Source organism: Desmodus rotundus, unplaced genomic scaffold (assembly GCF_022682495.2).
Source record: "Desmodus rotundus isolate HL8 unplaced genomic scaffold, HLdesRot8A.1 manual_scaffold_63, whole genome shotgun sequence".
NCBI lineage: Eukaryota > Metazoa > Chordata > Mammalia > Chiroptera > Phyllostomidae > Desmodus > Desmodus rotundus.
In genome coordinates, this window is record NW_026527674.1 from 28416 (window position 1) to 49520 (window position 21105).

The following is a 21105-nucleotide window of genomic DNA, read 5'->3' on the forward strand; positions in this document are numbered from 1 at the left end:
CCTCTTCCATCCCATAAAGGTGACTTTCAGTAAATAGTTGCAGCAATCAGTATGCATGGGAAGACTTCAGTGGCATTTAGGATTTCGTGCAATCGTTTTATAAAAAAATGAAAGCAGTGGAAGGGGCAAACTCAGTTGCCCAATCAGGGCAGCACACGTGGTGGTCACCAGCAGCTGATGACACATTGGGCCATCCCTAACAGCTGTTCCCCACAGAACCAGCTGAGACCACACAGAATAGCAGGCACATGTGTCAGGAGCATGTGTTCCTGATTGAGTCTTTCCTGGGAGTCAGCTGAGCAGCCCAGCACCAAGGAAGAGACAAGAATCACACACAGTAACTATGCTATTCACTCAAAGTAGAACATAAACATATATTAATATCATGTTCGAACTCTTTAACTATCTAAGGGAAATATAATACAAAACAATCATTGGAAATGATAATCCCAAGTTTCATAGTCTCGGTATAAGCGTCCAGGAGGCAGCATGGTGGCAAGGAAGTGGTCAGCTTCTTGTAAAGCAGATTTCTGGAGCCAGGTTGGCAGCAGGGTAGAGTGGTGAGACCAGTGGCAGTTTATTCATCCTGCTGTCCACAATGGGCACTGCCCCAGGTCCCTCCTCACCCTCACCACTGACAGTGGTCCACCCTGTCCCGGCCCAGGGCAACACTAGTGGCCATTTGTTAGGAACCCTGTGCTGGCAACTGCAGTGAAATCCCAGTCTGGTGAGCACCTCCTCCTCGCAGGTCCCGCTCTGAGACTTCTGGGCTCTTCAGAAGAAAAGGCAGGAAGACTGGCATCTAAAGTCACATGGGGGAAGAGAGACACTGATTTATTCCATACCTGCCTCCTTTCACGAGACACATACACTCGTACACTCAGCCTTGCCTCTTAGTCTAGAAAATGTCTCCAAATGACAGTGCCTAGGGACAAGTGTGACCTCCACCCAAGGAAGCCCCAGGGGAATGAGGCAGAGAGGGTGGGAGTCTCCCTTTTTTAGACATGAATACTGAGGTAGACTGAATACTGGCCATGCAAAGGGACATGAGGTCCGGAGTCCTGGAACCTACAACTGTTACCTCTGGAAAAGGGTCTTTGCATATATAATAAATTGAGGATGTGATGGAGACTTAGAGGGGGCTCCCATTCATCTTTCCTAGCTGCCTGTCCCCTCTGTCCTCTGTGCTCCCACCACCCTGTGCTTGGCTCCGTCACATCACTGAGTCCTGTATACCAATGAAGATGGCGTGACCTGGTGCAGACCAGCCTCAACAAACACTGTGTGAAACGAATGAGTGAACGAATGAACGTTTGAGGCAGAGCAGTAGGAACTGAAATGGAAGTGTGAAAGGCAAGTTAGCAGGCAGGACAAATACCCTTCCTCTGATTTCTGGGCAAGATCAACAACTGTCCTTTCCTTAGACATTTTAAGACAACAAGTTTAAACTGGACAGACTTCCCCATATTATGGACACAATTTAGCATATTCTCATACCAAGTGTTCTGTTGTCTCTTTGACATTTTGCATAATGTGAAACTTCCTTTAAACATAAAATACCCACTTCATACTTGTCCAAGAAATAATTTCCATGAGTTCATGGATGGCTGTTAGTAATATTTTCCTAATGCACACGAACAGAAAAAAAAGTATTATAAAATTATTCATCCATGTACCAATCAAAATTATCTTTCCTATTCCTATGATACATAGGGCATACTCTGGAAAACCCCTTTGCATGAAGGGCTGTGGGTGGGCCTGCCTGGACACAGGGAGACAACAGACGTGACCTCCCTCTGGCCACATGCATCCATGGCTGAGTGGATGGGGTAAAAGGAGTTGGGGTACAACCCTGTATGGGCGGACACGGACTGACTGGAAGCCCCTCCACCCCACTCCAAGATCCAATTATAGCAGGCCCGTGGATCTGGGAATCCTCTGGAACTGGGGAGGCCCCAGAACCCAGCAACACAACTACCCTTGTTCCCAAAGTTCCCTAAGGGCGGACATTGGAGGTTACTTGCCCATGTCCTTTAACCCTCCACAAGAACCACCTGCCTTCCCTTGTCATGACATGCCAGGGCAAAGCAGCAGCAATGACCTCAGACAGGGAAAAGTCTGAGCTCCACAGGAAGCTTTGTCCAGAGGCAGGACTGGCCCAGCCTTTTGCCCTCCTGCTGCTTCAGAACAGTGTTCATTGAGTTTTACCTCTGCCTGGAGCAGCAGCTCCCGGGGCTGTGGGTCTTGTGCCAGCACTGCCTGGCCTGCTTTCTAGAGCCTGAAAACTAACAAGCAGCTCTCTCTACATTAGCAAAGTTCACCTGTGGTCAAAGCAGGTAAAGCAAAGCAGAGCTAAGCTGCCCAGCAAAGAGCCAATCCTAGGAGAAGCATTTGGGCAGGCCACCTGCTGGAACTCTGGCTGCCCTCTGCTTCCTTGAAGGACCCTGGTGTTCACCCCTGCACTCTCCATCCACCCCAGACTCTGTTTGCCCCACAGAGGCTTTCAGACTCAGTCACCTGTGAGGACCCTACCACTGTGTCACCCTTTAGAACCAACCCCCGACACATGCAAACAACCCAGGGCCTTCCCAGGTCAGTGCCCCAAGCAAGCCCTCTCACCAGCTTACCTGAAGCCTTGCTGCACCATTCAGAAAACTTCCCCTCCTTCTCGCCCCTGTGCTTCACAAAGTGTCTGAAAGTCCTTGAGGGGACACCCTTTGCATCCGAGAGAGACAACAGTTCCCCTTAGGGGACAGGGGAGCCCCTCCTTCTTGCTCCCCTAAGCCTTTAAATCTGCTGCTGCCCCAAGAGCCCTTGGGACCAGTACCTGGCAGTCTGGAAGAGCAAGACAAGAGTGGCTGAGAAGGGCAGGCAGCAGCTTCACAGGCTGCCAAAAGGGTGCTGCTTGAGGGTCTGGGTGCCTCAGCAGAACACACAGAGCAAGATGGTACAGAGGGGCTGCACACAATTCCACCCACATCACAGTGTACGAGGCTCAGAGCATGCCTTTCCACAAGCTGACTGAGTCCTCGGCTGGGAGCTCACGGCTTGCTCCTCTTTGTACTTGAGGCACTATCCTTATGATGGACGAGTCGTTCTGTGCAGCTACCAATGTTTGAAACCTACTGCCCAAAACAAATGCCAGGTACCCTTCTAAGACCTCCTGGAAGTTGCTTGGACCTTTGACATGTACCCAGAGCCCATTGGGTCTTATTAGGCAACTAAATCCAGGATGTGGATTCTTTCAAGGTTAGAAAGAAATGGTTCCTTTTTATTTATTCTTTTAGAAGTACAACTTTTTCATTGTTGACACCATTATAGATGTACCCCATTCCGTCCCTGCCCCCGCCACTGCCCACCTCACCCAGCCCCAGACTTCTCTGTCCTTCACCACATTGCTGTCTGTGTCCATGAGCTAGGCATGTGTGTGTATGTAATGTTTTTCTCATCTCTTCTAGTTCACAAAAGAAATGTCTTAAACAGGCCTGAACATAGGGAGAAAGTTAGATTAAGCAGGAGTTGGAAACAAAGGGGACAGTGTCATTGCTGAAGTAACCTAGGTGTCCATCTCTCTTCTAATCTGAATCTACACCGATAGTCTTTTCAATAACATCATGTCCATCTTTGTTAATAAGACGGGGGTATTTTATTTAACAGTATTAGGAGATTTTATCAATGACTTTAATGATAATATGCATGCTCTGGTTAAAAAGGAGCATGAGGACGCAACAGCATTGAAGCCTAGTCTGTACTTCACAGGCTTTGAGTTCCTGGATTACCAACAGCTACCTGCTCAGTGTGTGTGTCCTCTGTGCACCTGTGATGGACACTTAACTCAAGGGACCAATGCAGAGGCCAGACTGAGCCAATGAAATTCCCTCGGTCAGGAGTAGAGATCCAGTAGAAAGTAACCAATGAGGAGACTGTATGGAGAAGTCAGCACACAGGGTGGCATCTGAAGCAACCATTGGAAGAAACAGAGGAAGAGACTCCCCTGCCACCAGGATGTGAGGGGAGAAGCTGCGTGGGTTTTTACTGTTAGATACCAATGGTGGCCCCATTGCAACAAATAAGATGAAGAAGCCTTCAAATTAAGAACCACAGCACCTTCGTCAGTTTGACAGCGCCCTGTGTCCCAACGGTGGCCCTGGCACTTACTCTTTTTCTGCCTGTGCTTTCCTGTCTCTCTTGCAGGTCATTCCCCAGGGTTTCGCCCACCAACTTCAGCAAGCTGATGTTCTGTCACTGAGCTTCCAGCACCTTCTGCCGTTCATCTTGCAAATCTGTTGACTCTGTAGCAGGAGCCAATCACCAAGGTCAGCCTCGGGTGCCCGAAACCTCCATCCCCAAAGCCCCACCTCACCCACCTGGCCCTCCCTTCCCCAGGGATCCTGGGTTTTGGCTCATGCCCTCAGGGCCACTGACCCAGTCCGCGTGTCCATCCTGGGTCAGAAGCTGGGGTGTTTATGTTCCTTGGCTCCTCTGCCCAGACCCCCTAGCCACATTCAGGTCTCTCATTCCCTTCCAGCCTGGACCTCTAAGATCTGGGCTCAGTCCTGCACTCAGGACAACTTGAGGATGCAGGCTTTTGCCTCACACTTGAGTGTTGGCAGCAGCTCGTTCCCTGACTCCATTCTGATACCAGATTCCAGGCCCTGTTGGCTGCCAGCACAGCCACAGCCAGCTCCTCCTGATACCCTGAACCCACTGCATCAAATTTTATCTCTTTACGTGGATAACATGGTGTACAGGATACACAGGTTCCTGCTCTCTTTACATTTATTGTCTAGGTCAGATGTTCTCCCTCCAATTCAGATGTGGTAAACATCCAAATCCAAAGAGGTTCAAAGGCACATGCATTTCCTGCCCCCACCTCCCTCCAGAGATGCTGATTCCATAAGTCTGGGGAAGGGCTCTAGAATCTGTATTTTATGTTGCCCAGATGATTCTGGTGGAGGTGAGCCATAGACCACAGCTGAAGAAATACCCACCCACAGGGTAACCAAACTAGCAATTACAATGAAATGGGGCAACTGCTATGCAGGGGCCATCTAGGCTGACTCTGCGAATCCTCCCTGAGTGCTCTTTTTGCCCAGTGTGGGGGCCACTGCAGTTAGAACTGGACCAGCCCTTGGATTCACTGAGAAGACATTTACTGACAAGCCACATGAGTGTGAACAGGCCAGTGCTGGGTGCTGGTGCCACACAAGAAGACCCTCAAACATTCACATTGAAGATGGTAATCAACCCTGGCTGTATGTCTGAACCACCTGGGCCCCATGCCAAGCTAGTTCCTTCAGAATCTCTGGGGAGGGCCCCTGCCCTTCATATTTATATTTGAAACTCCCTGGATCTTCTAAGAAACAAGCAGGCCTGAGAACCCACGGCTCAAGAGCAGTGGTTTACAAAGTGTGAGCCACAGCACTGGCCCCAGCTGCTAAGTTACGGGAAATACAGATTCTCAGAGCCCACCCCAACCCTACTACGTACAGAGTTTGGAGTGGGGATCCCTGTAGCCTGGGAGTAAGGGGACCCCCTTCTTACTGTACAGTCCTGGCTTTCATGGCTCTAGTTCCCTTCACCCCATCAGCAAATCCGTTTCAGTGTTGGTCACCAGGGAAGGAAACGAGGTCTCACCTTGATTGGAAGAATGCATTTCCATGTTCATAGCCTTCAGACCCATAGTGCCCCCTGCGGAGAAGGAAGATTAAGTGGCTCTAGTGAATTGGACCCCACCCCAGGCTGAGAGAATGTGTGGGACCGCATGCCAGAGCCAGTCAGGACAAGTAAGGCCACTGGTCATTTCTCCACCAGAGAGGGGCAGGCAGGAGCAGTGGTCACAAACAAAGAAAATGAAGGCAGAAGGTACAGACTAGACAGGCCAGCACTGCCCCCTCACTGGCTGGCTAGGCCTCCAAACTGTCTAATTCTCAGTGTCTTCTTCTAGATCATGAAGATATCTATGCCCACCCCACATTAAACCGTGGGGACAGGATAGTGAGACAATGAATCTTAAGTGCTGACAAAGCACATAGCGCTCACCTGAGCCCCAACCCTGGGAAGTTCAGACCCACAGGAATAGTGCCTCTCTAGGCTGGTTGCAAGGCTGGGAAGGAAATGTCTAGCCTCAAGGCGGGGCATTGGAGGAGACATTTGGGTGTTCAAGAAAAGGCAGATAGGAATGGGGAGGCAGGGTGGATGGAGTACAAGGGGCCAGTTTCAAAGCGGAGGCCAAGGTCTCCAAGTGAGAGCAGTGCCCTGTACGTTACTGCCTGCTTTAGATGCCAGTACCTACAGTGCATTCCACACTCACACACTCACATGCACAGACACCAGAACACCAGAGTACCCAAGAGAGGTGAGTGATACTCCAAACAGGCCACATTCACATAGATCTGGGGTAAAGTTGCTATTCACCAGGAACAAAGTAAGGGTCGATGGCCTAAACCACAGGCAAGGTGAATTAGAAGGAGCCGGTTCATGGACCCTACCCATGAAACACTGCCCCCAGGAATCTTCCCCTACCCCATGTCTCCATCCCTCTACAGGGACGAGAAGGTCCCCCAAGAAACCCAGTCACTGCAAGGAACGCCCTCAGCACAAATGCCTGGCTGGAGCCCTGTCTGTCCCAAAGCAAAGGTCTTCTCAGCATCCTTTGCCCAGCTGGAGAGCTTGGCACCGCATGCCCTCAGCCTCATCCTAGAGACTGACTGGTGAGGGACAGGAAAGAGAAAAGGCCAAGACAGCAGCCGAGACTGGGAGAAGCCACCCCGTGCAGACTTACCCTTCACCTTCCTGCGTGACGAATCTGAGTATTCAAAGAAAGAGAACACAGCAGGTTACAAGCAGCAGGGAGCTCTCCTGTGAGCAGTGGTTCTGTGTAGCACCATGAAAAACGGACAGCCTCTTTCTCCATACCACCTATTGGAAACTGGATGGAGCTCAGAGTTCACCAGCCCAAACCCCAACACATCACATGATGTCCGTATGTGAGATGGATGGCACCAAGGTTGAATGGCAGTAACCAGAATGGCACCGTGCTTTGTGTTCCCCTGGTGGGAGGCAGGAATGCCTTCTCTTCAGAAAGGGAGAGTGGTTGGAAGGTCAGAAGCCCATGACAGCAGAGTGGGATAGTCAGTACTGGTGCCACACTGGGTGGAAATCACACCGGGCAAGTTAGGTGCACCTCCTGCAATGTGGGCCCTTTGTACTTTGCTTTCTTATACTTTACTATTACAAACACCACTACAATGGCAACCTGGACACGAGCACTGAGTCTGAGATGTGGCTCCCTAGGAGGAAGGAGGCATGATGTGGACAGTCTTGAAACTGTCTACTCACAAGCCCTTTCCAGAAAGTGCTTTTTATTCCTCCTTTGTCACAGTGAAATACAAAGGTGGTATATTGTAACCTACCCCACCATTCTTTTGACATTGTTTCGGTAAAGGCTGACTCTGACTAATCTGTAGCTTGTAGATAAACACGTGCGTGCAAAATTCCTAGGAATTGGTTTCAGAAGATACAGAGTCTGACCTTCAAACATCCCAGCTCCTGAGTTGCTGACATTCATCAATGGGGCAGGATGACACGAGGCCCCATTTGTAACGGAAACATTTACTAAGAAGAGTTCTGGGTAACATAAGGAAGAATCCTCTGGACTGAGGCCTGAGCAGCCACAGCACTGAGGATCTTACTGTTTTGGGGGTGACAGTGGAAAAAACAGTAGAGGAATGGGTAGTATACGTGACTGAGTGAAGTGTGGCTTGGAGAACAGAAAAGCTTCAACAACAAGGGAGGCAAGTAGAGAAAGAGTGGAAAGGGGGGGCAGGGTGGATGGACTACAAGGGGCCAGTCTACATGAAGAGATGACTGGACAGTGACTGTGGGTTCGCAGCCCCCAGGGAGTTGTGGGGAGGGTGTTATCAGAACCAGGGCCTGGACCTGAAGCCACAGGAAGGGATCTGCTGGGGAAAGATACACTTCTCTACACACCTGGGGCTCATGTACACACACATAGATATACCCTCACACCTACCACGAATACACAAACCCTTAGACATATGTACACCCTGACTCATTCACACAACCATAAATATATCTTTATATGTACACTCCCACATACTCCCCAGCACACATTACATACCACACACTACACACACATACCATGCACAAATGGACCCTCCACATATTCACATACACATATCAGACACAAATATTTACACCTTCCATAAGCACACACACACACACCCTTCATACATTCAAACATGCTTTAGACACAACCTCTCCATAAACACACACTTGATGCACACACATCCTTCATACACACATCTGCCACACATGTATGATATACACACACACACACATAGTAGACATAACCTAACGAGACATTCAGGCCCTCTGGCCATGAGCAGCGTCTAACCAATGGCTCCTAACCAATGGCTATCGCCCATAGCAGCCTCAGGACCCAGGGCAAGGTGTTGCCCAGGTGGACCAGTGGCTGGGCACCCAGGCCTCCCAGTCTCCTTGCCTGTTGACGTTCCTCACCATATAGTAGCTCTGGCCACTGACCATTGCAGAAGCTGCTGCAAGTCTTTGATCATCTTGCGTTGCTTGTTCATTTCCTTCCTCAAATCCCTGAGCTCCTCAGCCTGGCAGTCCAGCTCCTGCTGACTCTGTGACAGCTGTCTCAGGCTGGCTTGAAGGTGCACCTCCAGCATGGTAACTCTGGTATTCAGGAAGTCCTGACAGTGCAGCAGGTACTGGATGGAGAGCTGCGCTAGGCGCAGCACATTGAGCAGCGCCTGGTCCAAAGGCTGCGAACAGTGGCTGCATACCTCCCGGTCCAAGGTGCAGAAGGTGATGCCAATGAGGTTCTCCTGCAGGGTGGCCACATCCATTTCCCGTGTCACACGGCCCACATCCAGGACACTCATGCGCCTCCAGTCTATGCTCCTATTGTGAGGCTGGAACCTGAAGGGAGGGATTGTGTAGGCCCCAAAGATGGAATGATGGGAACCCTCAACAGCTGTAACAAGAAACTGCAGGATCAGGGAAGCCCTGGGATATAGGGCTCCTTCACTGGCACCAAGGCCACTATAGTCAGTGAAAGAGCTGAGATAGGATCTGAAAAATGAGAAGAGAGTCCAAATTAGGCAAGACGTGTGGACTACATGTGTCAGACACCTGGCCATCAAGAGCCTAAGACAGGCGAGGGGAAGGATTTGAACAATAGCTGCAGCATGCATGCTATGCACTGACATGGCCAGAGCCATGGAGAGCAAGGGCATGGATTCTACAGTCACTCAGCTGTGGAGTCAGATCCTCAGCCTTGGGCAAGTCCCTTTACATCTTCTAGCCTTCTAGGTCTACTGGGACTTCTGGGGCTCACTTTGCAGATTTGTGGTTAGGAATCAGGCAAGTGAAGCACACAGCCTAGTGCCTGGCACCTAGTAGGTCCTCAGTGAATCCCCCATGCCCAAGCCCACTGCCAGAGGTCTTTTTTGGGGAAAACTGTCAATTGTAGAAGTTGGTCCAATGCAACCCTACACTGACCTCATGATAAAGTCCTACAACTTCCTATGGATGACAGAATCACCTAAGATCTACCACACTCCCCCACACCCTTCCCCACTTCTCCTCCAATTACATGATCATAGTGGACAGGGCCAGGCTACACTTCCCAGTTTCCCTGGCGGTAAGGTGTGATGACATGAGTATGTTCTGTCTAGGGGGCTGTAAGTGAGATGGTGTCCACCACTGCCGGGGCTGGTAAGGATGGGGGACTTAAGGCAGTGACCGTGTTTCTACACTTAGACTGAACTCAATCTGGGATGCTCTCTTTTTCTCATGCCTAATGGTTTCTTGAAAAGAGTTCCAGTTTTTTGTCAAAGACTCAGATCCTAATCTCTACCTTCTAGGTAAACATATTGTTCCTCTTTTTCAAAAGTAATTTGGCAAGAGCACCAGGGATTTTAACTCAACATTTTCTTACAGATAAACACATACATGTGTGCAAAGGTGCTCGTGTCCAGGTTGGCATTGTAGTGTTGTTTGTAATAGTAAAGTATAAGAAGAAGTATAAGAAAGCAAAGTACAAAGTGCGATAGAGGACACAGATGGTATCTCTATACAATGAAACACTATGAATCTCCTGATGAGAATAATGCAGCTTTACCTGTACTGATAGGGAATAATGGGATTATGTACACATGTGTGTGCATATATATGTGGATATACATGGATACAAATCTGTTTAAATGATATGTTAGTATGATTATAGTTAATAACAGTAAATATGTATATCTCATTAATCTATATATGATTATGTAGAGAAATATTGGGGTAGATATACATATGACAATAATGTGAGGAGGGAAATAGAAATGTGAAATAAACATAAACAAATGAACAGAATGGTGGTTCATAGATAGGAGTTGGGTAAATAGGTAGATAGATAAATAGATACATAGATAGACAGGCTTTACATAGACCAGTGATGTTTATATATATATGAATGGTTCCTATTTGCCCTCATGTATAATAAAATTGAATAAAATATATGAATTTATGCCATATGATACATTTTTTCAAAAGCACAGACTATTTCTAGAAAAACAGACAAATCATTATCTCCGGGCATGAGAATGGAAATTAGGGGACCATTGTTTTCCATCTTCTACCTCTCCATACTATTTAAAGTTCTATGCATCATCATCTATTCCTTTTATAATTTTTAAGGAAAAAATATAATTTCTGCTGTTGAGGAACTCAATTTGGGGCAAGAAGTAGTACCTATGATTATACTAAAGTTCTTTCTAGATCATGTGAGTCAGACTTTTAAATGCAATAGAAAGAGAAGAGAAAGGTGACTGAGGAAGGAGAAAGGTCTTGAAGAGATGGTAGTGGTGAGTTTGCAAAGAGGGCAAGGGCCTCCAGGGAAAGTCCTGACGTGTCTAAGCCTCTGTCTTCTTTTAGAAAAAAGGGGGTTGGAGCCCTGCCCTCCAGACCCCCAGGGTGCTGCGGGAACGGAGGACAGGCAAAGGGAATGCACTCTGTACTAACACCAGCTGCAGTGCAGCCAGTCCCAGCCTTGGTGCCGCATGCCACCTTTGAATACAAAACTACAAACAGCTCTTGCTATGACCGTTTTACAGACAAAGAAATTGATTTCTGGAGAGGTAAGAGGTGTGTCCCAGGTAGCATGACCAGAATGGAAGAAAGTTGGAGGTGCATCTGCATCTAACACTTGTGACCTCTGCAACACCCAACGTGATTTTTGAAGCCATTTGTTCTAAAAATTTGCTTTGTTCAGATCATCATCCTTATCCCTCAAACTCATTCATTCATTCACTCACTCCTCTGCATTTATAACATGCCTTCTTGGGCCAATCCTCCCCTGGGAGACGGCCCTCAGGATGCCACTGACCCACCTTTTCCATCTTGGCTCCCATGCCTCTTTCTCAGACACTCTTCCCCAAGGCACACTCAAAAGGCAAAACCCTTCAGCCACAAGTACCTCTACCATGCTCTTCTCCATGACGAGAAGACCAGCACATTTCTAATTAATGTGTCATATTATTTGAAACAGAAAAAAGGAAATAAAAGGCAAGGCAAGACAAGGCAAGGCAAGGCAAGAGAGCATAACAGAAGTGGGCAAGATGATTCCATGTTCAGCTCCAAGCTACCACAATGTCAGCAGAACCTGACACAACTGTCACAACAAGCTGCACCTTGGAGCAATAGCAGGTTACCAAGCATGCTCATGCTGTGGCCCAGGCAGGGTAACAGGACACCTGGTTTCTATCCTTCAGATCGGGAAACTCGCCTGAGAACTCACTATTCACCTAATAAAGCTTTATCCTTCAGATGTTTGCTCACAGTTCTCTCTCTAACAATGAGGCCTAGAATGATCCCTCATCAGGTCTCTCAGCTGTTCCCCCCAACTTGCTCCTTCCAGCCTCTTTCCTAAACAGTTACTACCCTTTCACTCCTCCTTTAAGACTGAGTGTCCCAATGTCCCTGTCATATTCTGCTTCACCCACACCCATCTCTCCTCACACTGTCTCTCTGGGGATGAGCTCACACTACCCACAGCTTCAGCTACCATAGGCCTGCTCGAAGTACTCAGACACTCCCAAATCTCTTTCTTGCTGGTCAACCTGTCTCTTGGGACCATTAGAACAAACCTTCCAATACTGATTATACCACAAATTGCAAATCCAAATTCTACCAGGCCCAGGAAGGTTGCATTAAACGGAGGAAACACACCAGGTAAGAGAAACCGCAGCACAAATTTGATGATAAACGGCAACTGATGCTCCATTTTGATGTCCAAGGTACAATTAAGCACCAGATTCAACTGGGACCTGGTGAGAAGTACAGTTCTCCAGGCTTATTAATTCGGAATCACTGCAGTAGGGAGTGTTTGGAGAGGGAGTGCTAGGCACTGTGGCAAAACGGGAGTGCATGCCCTGTTTAAAAGAGGCATCCACCACTGAGCCGCATCCACATGGGAATGGATTTTATGGGTTCCTCACGGGCACTGATTTAAGTGCTTTACAGAGAATATCGTGTCATTTCCCAACATTCATGGAAGTGGGAGATTATTGTCTAAGCCACACAGAAGGAAGAAGCTAGTCACAGGGGCAGAAGGCAGGACCTAAACCCAGGCAGTCTGGTTACAGACTCTGAGGTCCTGGTCACTCTGCCATGCTGCCTCTTGATGTAGCTGGACTTCTCCACATCCTTCTGCCCACACTGAAGGTGAGTGCACGCTTCAAGGCCTTGCTCACATGTCATTGCCATCATAAATCCTTTCCAGGCCCACACTCAGTAATTCCTGTCCCTCCCCCAGGCGCCCAGAGCACAGAGCATGCTCTCTGGGGGTTGCGCTCATCACATCTTGGCCTGTGCTGATGTGGCTGTGCAGGGTCCCTCACTCATCCCGTCGACAAAAGATTCCTGAACCCTGACAATTTGCCAGTTACCTTGATTCATACTGAGGATTAATGGGGACTTCGGCAACAGGCCCAGCCATTGTTTGCAGAAATAGTTAGCAGGCCTAGACTGTGTGCTCCACACAGACATAAAGCTTCACCGGTATCATCCCATTGAATTCTCACAACTGAGGACACTGATGAAGAAACTGAGAGGTAGACAAAGAAGGCAAATGACTTTCCCACAGTCATACCACTAGTAAGTGATGGTGTCTGGCTCCAGAGTTTGTTCTCCAGGAAGAGGGAAATCTACACAGAAATTATTGTACAGAGTGGTGTGGGGGTAAGAGCTAGGACAGGGTGTTGTGGAAGAACCAAGAGGGGCCCTAGAAGATGTTTCTGCCTCATTTCTCCCCCCACCCAGCTTCCATCTCCTCAAGATACGGGATCCACAAGGACTGACATCTTGTCTTATTCACATCTCTTGGACTCCAGCCCCTGCAATATTACCTGCAGCCCAGATGGCTATTAAACTAAAACAAAGTTGTCAAAATCTTAAATTATCTGCCTCAAAATTCTATATTCTTGGAGTCTTGGAGAAGTGAGGCTATGGACCAGCATGAATTAGGAGAAAGGATAAGAATGGAGTTAGGAATCCTTAATTTGGGCTCTTCAGAGTCAAAGGCTATTCACACTTCGTAAAGTGATTGATTTGTTGACCATCTGTGTCCATAGCTTAATCCTACTGACCACTAATGAAAGCTCAGGAGGCCTTGTGCGTGGGCTCAGACTCACCGGTGAGAAGCCCCAAAACCCGCACTCACTGTCTAGATGTGAGTACACTGTTGTCGCTTGCCTCCCGAGCAGCCCTAAATCCCTCACGTTGACACTCTGAGTGCAATCTCTGAAACTGATGGTGGCAGCCCCATGCCCTGGTATACAGGATTCTGAATTAGTAGTCCTAGTTCATATGGTTTTACTAAGCACCAAAAGTATGACTCTTGTCTTCCACTCAAATCCCTAGAGTCCAATTCTCAGTTGTCCTAATTCTCTGACATCAAAGGGTGAGCAAAGCCGTTGGGATTGAGGATTATGATGATGTTAGCAGCCACCATTTATTACTTATCTATGTGCCAGGCACTGTGCCAACCTTTCAGAGTACTATCTAGCCCTCATACAGCCTTGTATGCAGCTGTGATTCGCCTCAACTGAAAAGTGTTTAAACTCAGGCTCAAAAACTAAGGGAACTCCCTTAAATCACTCAGCTACTAAGTAATAAGCTTCAAGTCAAGTTCTGTTAGACTCTGAAGCTTTTGGACTATGTCAAACTACATCCAGATGATGATGAATGATACATAAATTATTTCTCGCTATGGAAATTACAGTACCTGAGGCTTCTTCACCAGACTGTGAGGACTGAACATTTAGAGAGAATCACAATACAGTAAGTGCTGGAGACCTTCAAGTCTCCCTGGATCTCCACAGACTCAACTTCACAGCTGAGTCCAGCCCACAAAGTCAAATGAGACACCTCATTTGACTTTGGTTTCCTGGAAATCACATTCCCTGAGGCGCAGGGGATGGAACCCCTAGTTTCTCCACATGGAATTAGCAGTGCACTGCTTCTCCCACATCTGGGAACAGGAACACAGGCAGAAATGACTGTCATTAGAAAATCTGAAGTTTGTTAACCATGTCTCGACGTTTTCATGGGTTCCAAGAAACATCCCAATCCCAGACCAATGTCATGAATTAATAGGACCCAAAAGAATGGGATTTATGCTAGCATTTCAAACCGTCAGCCTTTTTCAAGAGATTGTTTCTACCTGGGGCAATCCACAGCCAAGGAAGGGAACCCTTGCTTTGCATATTCCCAGTGAAGGGTGTTCACCACCGCAGGAGGCAGCAATGCCACTGGGAAACAATTCCTAGGGGCTTTGTAGTTCTTCTCAAACCTGCCCACCAACTTCTACAAAGCTGGGCATACAGGTGATTTTTTAATGAAGATATGGCTGCTTTTTAAATATAAATTATTAGTGCCGTGAGGGTGTCTGCAACAGGTGATGTTTAGCCTCTTGCCACCCGAGGCACAGATCACTGGAACTGCACAGATGCTTCCCACCTGGGGCCTATCTCCTGGCGGTTTTCCTGTGCTACCTGGCTAACTTACGGGTTCCCGGAGCCAAGAGAGTGGGCAGAGTTGCCACAGTACTGGCTCCCCAGCTCAGCTGGTCCCCACCTCTGGGCTCACTCAACTGTGCTCACCTACTCAGCAACACCCAATAGCCTCCAACCACTCAGGGCACTGCCAGGAATCACATGGCTGCTCTGTGTGGGGATGCTTCCCCAGCCTGGGAAGCTTGTGCTCTCGAGGGTGTGAAAGATCCCTATGCCGCCTCCTTGCGACCAGTGGGACAGAGAGAAGAGAACTTCTCCCCAACTGTAGCTTGAGGCCTGGGGTGTCCCAGGAATGCCACCTGCTCCCTGCCTGGGCAGGTGCCCCACCAACTATGAGGAGAAGTGGAGCCTCTCCCCTCATTCCTCTTGGATGAGATATTCTTAGACCTGATAGGAGGGCAAAGGAGGGAATGCCACGTTTAATCCCTTAGGAAAATCCAGGATCCATGTGAATGGCACAAAGCTGGGGCACCTGTAGACCCTTGGGCAGACAGCCCAGGCCACCAGACCTAAACCAAAGGGACCTTCCTGATTTTTCATCTGGCCCCACTCTAGTCCTTTGGGCGAGTCCCAGGCTTGATCAGATGTCAGCTATCCTCCTCCCCAAACCTGCTGGCCTATCCTGTGCATCTAGCTGTGAAGCCCAGGACCAAAGTGCTCTGTCTCTCCAATATTAGTCCATAATCCTGTCCTACAGCCAGCCGGCTTAACTGAGACTCCCATTTCCGGGAATTTCTTTAAGGCTTTTCTCTCACCTGAGCAGCAGCCTGCCAAGCTCTGTATCTTGGGGCATAAAGTAAAATCCTATAGGAACACGTGTTGGGAAGGGTGCAGAGACATTGGAAGCCTGTGCATTGCCGATGGGTGTGAAAATGGTACAGGTGCTGTGGAAAAGAGAACGGCGACTCCTCAAAAAATTAAACAGAGAATTGGCACAGGGTCCAGCAGGTCCCTTTCTGGCTGTGTATTGAAGAGCACTGAAAGCAGAAACTGGTATTGGCACATACAAGTGTATACAGCATTATTCACAATAGCCAAAGGTGAAAGCAACCCGTGTCCATCGACCTACAAATGGATTAAAAAATGTGGTACATACATACAAAAGAATATTATTTAGTTTTAAAAAGGAATGGAATTCTGATGCATGTTACATGAACCTTGAAAACATTATGCTAAGGGAAGTGAGCCAGGATCCAAAGGGCAAATATAACCTGATTTCACTACACATCATACCTGAAATAGTGAAGTCCACAGAGATATTCGGGAATCTACAATAGTGGTTACGAGGGCTGAGAGGGGGTGGGCAGGGAGTGGGGCGTTAGTGTTTAATGGCAGAGAATTTCACTTTGGATGATTGAAAAGTTCTAGGGGTGGATAGTGCTATTGTTTGCACAATAATGTGAATGTGCTTAATGCCACTGGATACACACTTTAAAATGGTTAAAATGGCAACCGTTATGGTATGTACATTTTTATCACAATTTTTAAAATGTTTATTTAAAAATGTGCTGGCACAGTGACCAGGACCAAGTAGGAAGGCCTATGAGAACCTGCCTTGATGGGGCATCTTGTGCCTCCTCCTCTTCAGGTCAGGGTGTACTTTTCTCCCCAGGAACTCCTCCTGATCACTGCAGGGGAGGGAAGAGCCTGGATCTCTGGAGTCAAAGATTCATTTACATTCCATATTCCCAAGCTGTGTAACCCTGGGAAAGTCATTTAACCTCCCTGCAAAGTGGGTAAAATGAACTCTACTGAGCAGGGTCATTATGAGAACTAACTCAGCTAAAGCATGTGTAGGCTCAGCCCTGGCTCTCGCAGTCAGAGAGTGTCCTCCAAGTTCAGACCAGTGTGAAATCTGAGGGGAGCCTTTGCTTCCCAGATCTCCTCCTAAGGTACTCCTGAAGTGTGCAGAAAATAGCTGTGAGAGTGCTTGTTTGTGTTTGCCATCTTCACCAGCCTCTATCTCCCCATGTGTAAGTGTGGTGCCTTCTTTTGCAGGGCTGTTGTGAGAAAGTGGACTTGACATGTGCCCCAGTTTTTCTTGTCTCTGAGGCCAAAGGGAAAGACTCCAACCTTGGCTGATACAGACCGGCCACACCCTACTCTGGAGAGTTCTGGAGTGCTGCTGTGTGCCAGGCATTCCAGAGGAGACAAAGAAGTGATAGAGGACTTGATCGTGTTGCCCTAGGAAGCTGTCACCCTCTGTGGTTCCACCTCTGGCATAGCACACACACGATTTGGAGGCATCAGGGTCTGTGCCTGACCCAGAATCAGGCCAAAGGTCTTTGGCACTTCTCTATTTCAGACAGGAAGCTAATTGTAACTGATGAGTGGGTAAGGCCCCACACCCCTGGGGAAAGTGGCAATCAAGGGAAAGCCTGGTTCTCCAGGTAGTGCTTAGTTTCATGATGTAGCAGCAATGAACCAGCTTTGGCTTTATTTGTTCCCTGGACCCAACTCTCTAGTCACCAAGCCCACTGGGCCTTGAATCAGGTCCCTGTAGGTGCTGGGACAGTGCTTGCAGCAGAGATTCTTGAAGCTTGGATCATTGTCCCTGACCTCACAGTAGCGCCTCCTCTGTGGGTAGGAGATGGGGTGAAATCTTTGGGGGTGTAGAAAGTATAAGTTAGAAGTCCTGAAGTCACTCATCCCCTGGAAGTCTTCAAGTTTGCACCACAGTCTCAACATCCTCATCAATTTGGGTCCTTGGTTGCCCCAAATGTGTGAGTTGTAGTGTTCAACAAAGTTCTCCATGCAGTCCCACAGGAAGGTGTGGCAGGGGAGGAATCCTAACACACTGTTACTAGCATACTGAAAGCCTCTGCAGCCAAAACGTTCTCAGAGATGGGCCTGACAGATATGACATCGATGTCCATGTAGATGCCCCTACACCTCCAGATGATGGCCAGGCGGGACACATGTGAGCTGGCCTGCAGCCAGTTTCTCTCTGCACTGGTGCTGATCTGCAGGAGCAGGTGTGCATCAGCCCCCAGCAGCAGGGAAGGGGGTGGGGGTCACAGTAGGAGGCCAGGGCCCAGTGGGGGCTGGGGCGGGGCCAGTGAGCCAGCCTCCCAAAGCTCTATTTGCCAAAAGCCCAATACTGAGAACGTACCAAACTTACTCCTTCCATCCCCAAAAGTTGACTTTTAGTAAATAGTTGACAGCAATCAGCTTCCATGGGAAGACATTAGTGGATTTTAAGGATTTCATGAAATTGTTTTTTAAAAATCTATAGCAGTGGAAATGTAAAGTAGAAACACAGGAGGGATGTCACCATAAACTCTATGAGTCAATCTCAGTGTGTTGTACAGTGTCTGCAAATATGAGACCATGGAGGAAGAAATGTTTTAAAGTCCTAAAAATGCTAAAAAGTGACAGAGAAAAGATAAAGTAGAAAACTATTCTAAAAACCAGCAGGTACGCTATTTGAAAAATTCGCAACAATGCAGGCAGGCATGTATGTTTTCATTCACCAATTAATTCCTTTAATATTTCAGAAGGTCCTGCTTATTATGGGCCAAGCTGTGTAATAGCTGCCAAAGGTACACATGAACAAAGACAAAATGTCTATGGGAGGAGACAGACAATAAACAAAGAAACATATAACATGTTGGGTGTTCGTAAGGACTGTGAAGGAGAAAAGCTGGGTGAGAGGGCTATGAAGGGGCAGGGTAGAGCACAGTCATATTCGGTTCCAGCAGAAACTGGAGGGAGCGGGTAGGTGATCTATGCTGACACCTCTTAGGAGGTTCTAGATAGGGGGAAGGGCTAGTGCTAGGGCCCCGTGAGGCAGGAGCAGGAGGCAGGCACTGTGGCCAAAACAGACCAGTGAGGGAAGAGGAATGGGAGATTAGATCAGAGAGGCTGGGGGGCGGGGCGGGGGGGGGCGGGTCGTGGTTTGAGAAGGAGGGCGGATTACGTGGGCTGGGTAAAGACTGAAATGATTTGGGAGATTTGGAGGAAAGGAGGGATATGATCTGAATTAGTCTTCAAAGGGCCCCACTGAATACTCTGTGAAAAACACACAGGGTGGGGGTTGGGAGGTGGCAAAGGCAGAAGCAGAGAGGCAAGTTAAGAGGTTGTGGAAATAATCCATCAAGAGGTGGTGGTGGAATTGCTGGGTCAAAGAGCAGGTCCATTTTTAGTTTTCTGAGGAAATTCCATACTGTTTTCCACAGTGGCATCACCAGTGTCCATTCCCAACAGCAGTGCACTAGGGTTCCCTTTTCTCCGCATCCTCTCCAACATTTGTTTGTGGATTTGTTTCTGTTGGCCACTCTGACTGGTGTCACATGGTACCTCATTGTTTTAATTTGCATCTCTCTGATGGCTAGTGATGCTGAGCATCTTTTCATGTGTCTCTGGGCCCTCTGTATGTCTTCTTGAAGAAGTGTCTGTTCAAGTCCTTTGCCCATTTTTTAATTGGGTTGTTTGTCTTCCTGGAGTGGAGTCGTGTGAGTTCTTTATATATTTTGGAGATCAGGCAGCAGCACAATTTACAATAGCCAAGTACTGGAAGCAACCTAAGTGCCCATCAGCAAATGAGTGGGTCCCAAAACTATGGTATATTGACACAATGGAATTCTATGCAGCAGAGAGAAAGAAGGAGCTTATACCCTTTGCAACAGCATGGATGGAACTGGAGAGCGTTATGCTAAGTGAAATAAGCCAGACAGTGAGGGACAAATACCATATGATCTCACCTTTAACTGGAACATAATCAACAAAAGAAAAAATCAAACAGAATATAACCAGAGACTTTGAAGTTAAGAACAATGTAACAATAGCCAGAGGGGAGAGGGGAGGCGATAGTGGGGAGAGGGGTTTACAGGAGCTACTATAAAGGACATATGGACAAAATCAACGGGGAGGGTAGAGGTGGGGGAGGGAGGTGGGTTTGGCTGGGGTGGGGTGGAGGGATGGGGAGAAAATGCAGACAACTGTAATTGAATAACAATTAAAAAAAAAAAAACCATGGTATATTTACACAATGGAATTCTAGGCAACAGAAAGAAAGAAGGAGCTCCTACCCTTCGCAACAACATGGATAGATCTGGAGAGCATTATGTTAAGTGATATAAGCCAGGCAGTGAAAGACAAATACCATATGAACTCACCAATAAGTGGAAGCTAATCAACAAAAGAAACAAGAAAGCAAAATATAACAAGAGACATTGAAATTAAGAACAAACTGACAGTAACTACATGGGAGCTGGGAGGGAATAATGGGGTGAAAGCAGGAAGGGTTGTCAAGGAACAGGTATACAGGACACATGGACACAGCTAAAGGTGGGTAGGATCCAGGGTAGGAGGTGGGGATGGCTGGGGCGGGGGGAAGTGGTCGGGGGAAAATGGAGACAACTGTGCTTGAACAACAATAAAAAAAAAAAAAAACAGGAAGAGATTAGAAAATCAATCAATAAAACTAAAAAGCCAAATGAAACAGGTTAACTAAGACTTTGCAGAAATCTTCACAAGAGTTGTTCACATCAGCCTATTACATGTAATTGCTGAAGACCTGGTAACTAATCATGGCTAAAATTGATCAAAAGCTGTCCAAAGTTTTTACAACCTACACAAAGTATTAAAGATAGGCATGATGATTATTCCCATTTTTCAAGGGAAAAACCAAAAGGATCAAGAAATTCAGTAATTTGTCCAAAGTCAGACAGGCAGAAATTGACTTTGAGCCCAGGCAATCTGGCTCCAGATATCTACTTATTTCTTTTTTTTTTTTTTTTTTATTTTTTTTATTAGATTGGTTTCTTTTTTTTTTTTTTTTTTTTTTTAATTGTTATGCAATTACAGTTGTATGCCTTTTCTCCCCATCCCTCTACCCCACCCCAGGTGAACCCACCTCCCTCCCCCCTCTCCACCCTCCCCCTTGGTTTTGTCCATGTGTCCTTTATAGTAGTTCCTGTAATACCCTCTTCCCACTATCCCCGCCCCCACCCCCCACCCCCGCCCTGGCTATTGTTAGATTGTTCTTAAC

The 21105-nt window shown here is 47.6% G+C and overlaps 1 pseudogene; it reads right to left on the reverse strand.

Moving 5' to 3' along the window:
- Positions 1 to 17176: 17176 nt before the first annotated feature.
- Positions 17177 to 18127, reverse strand: LOC112301053 (alpha-1,4-N-acetylglucosaminyltransferase pseudogene; annotated as a pseudogene).
- Positions 18128 to 21105: the final 2978 nt, after the last annotated feature.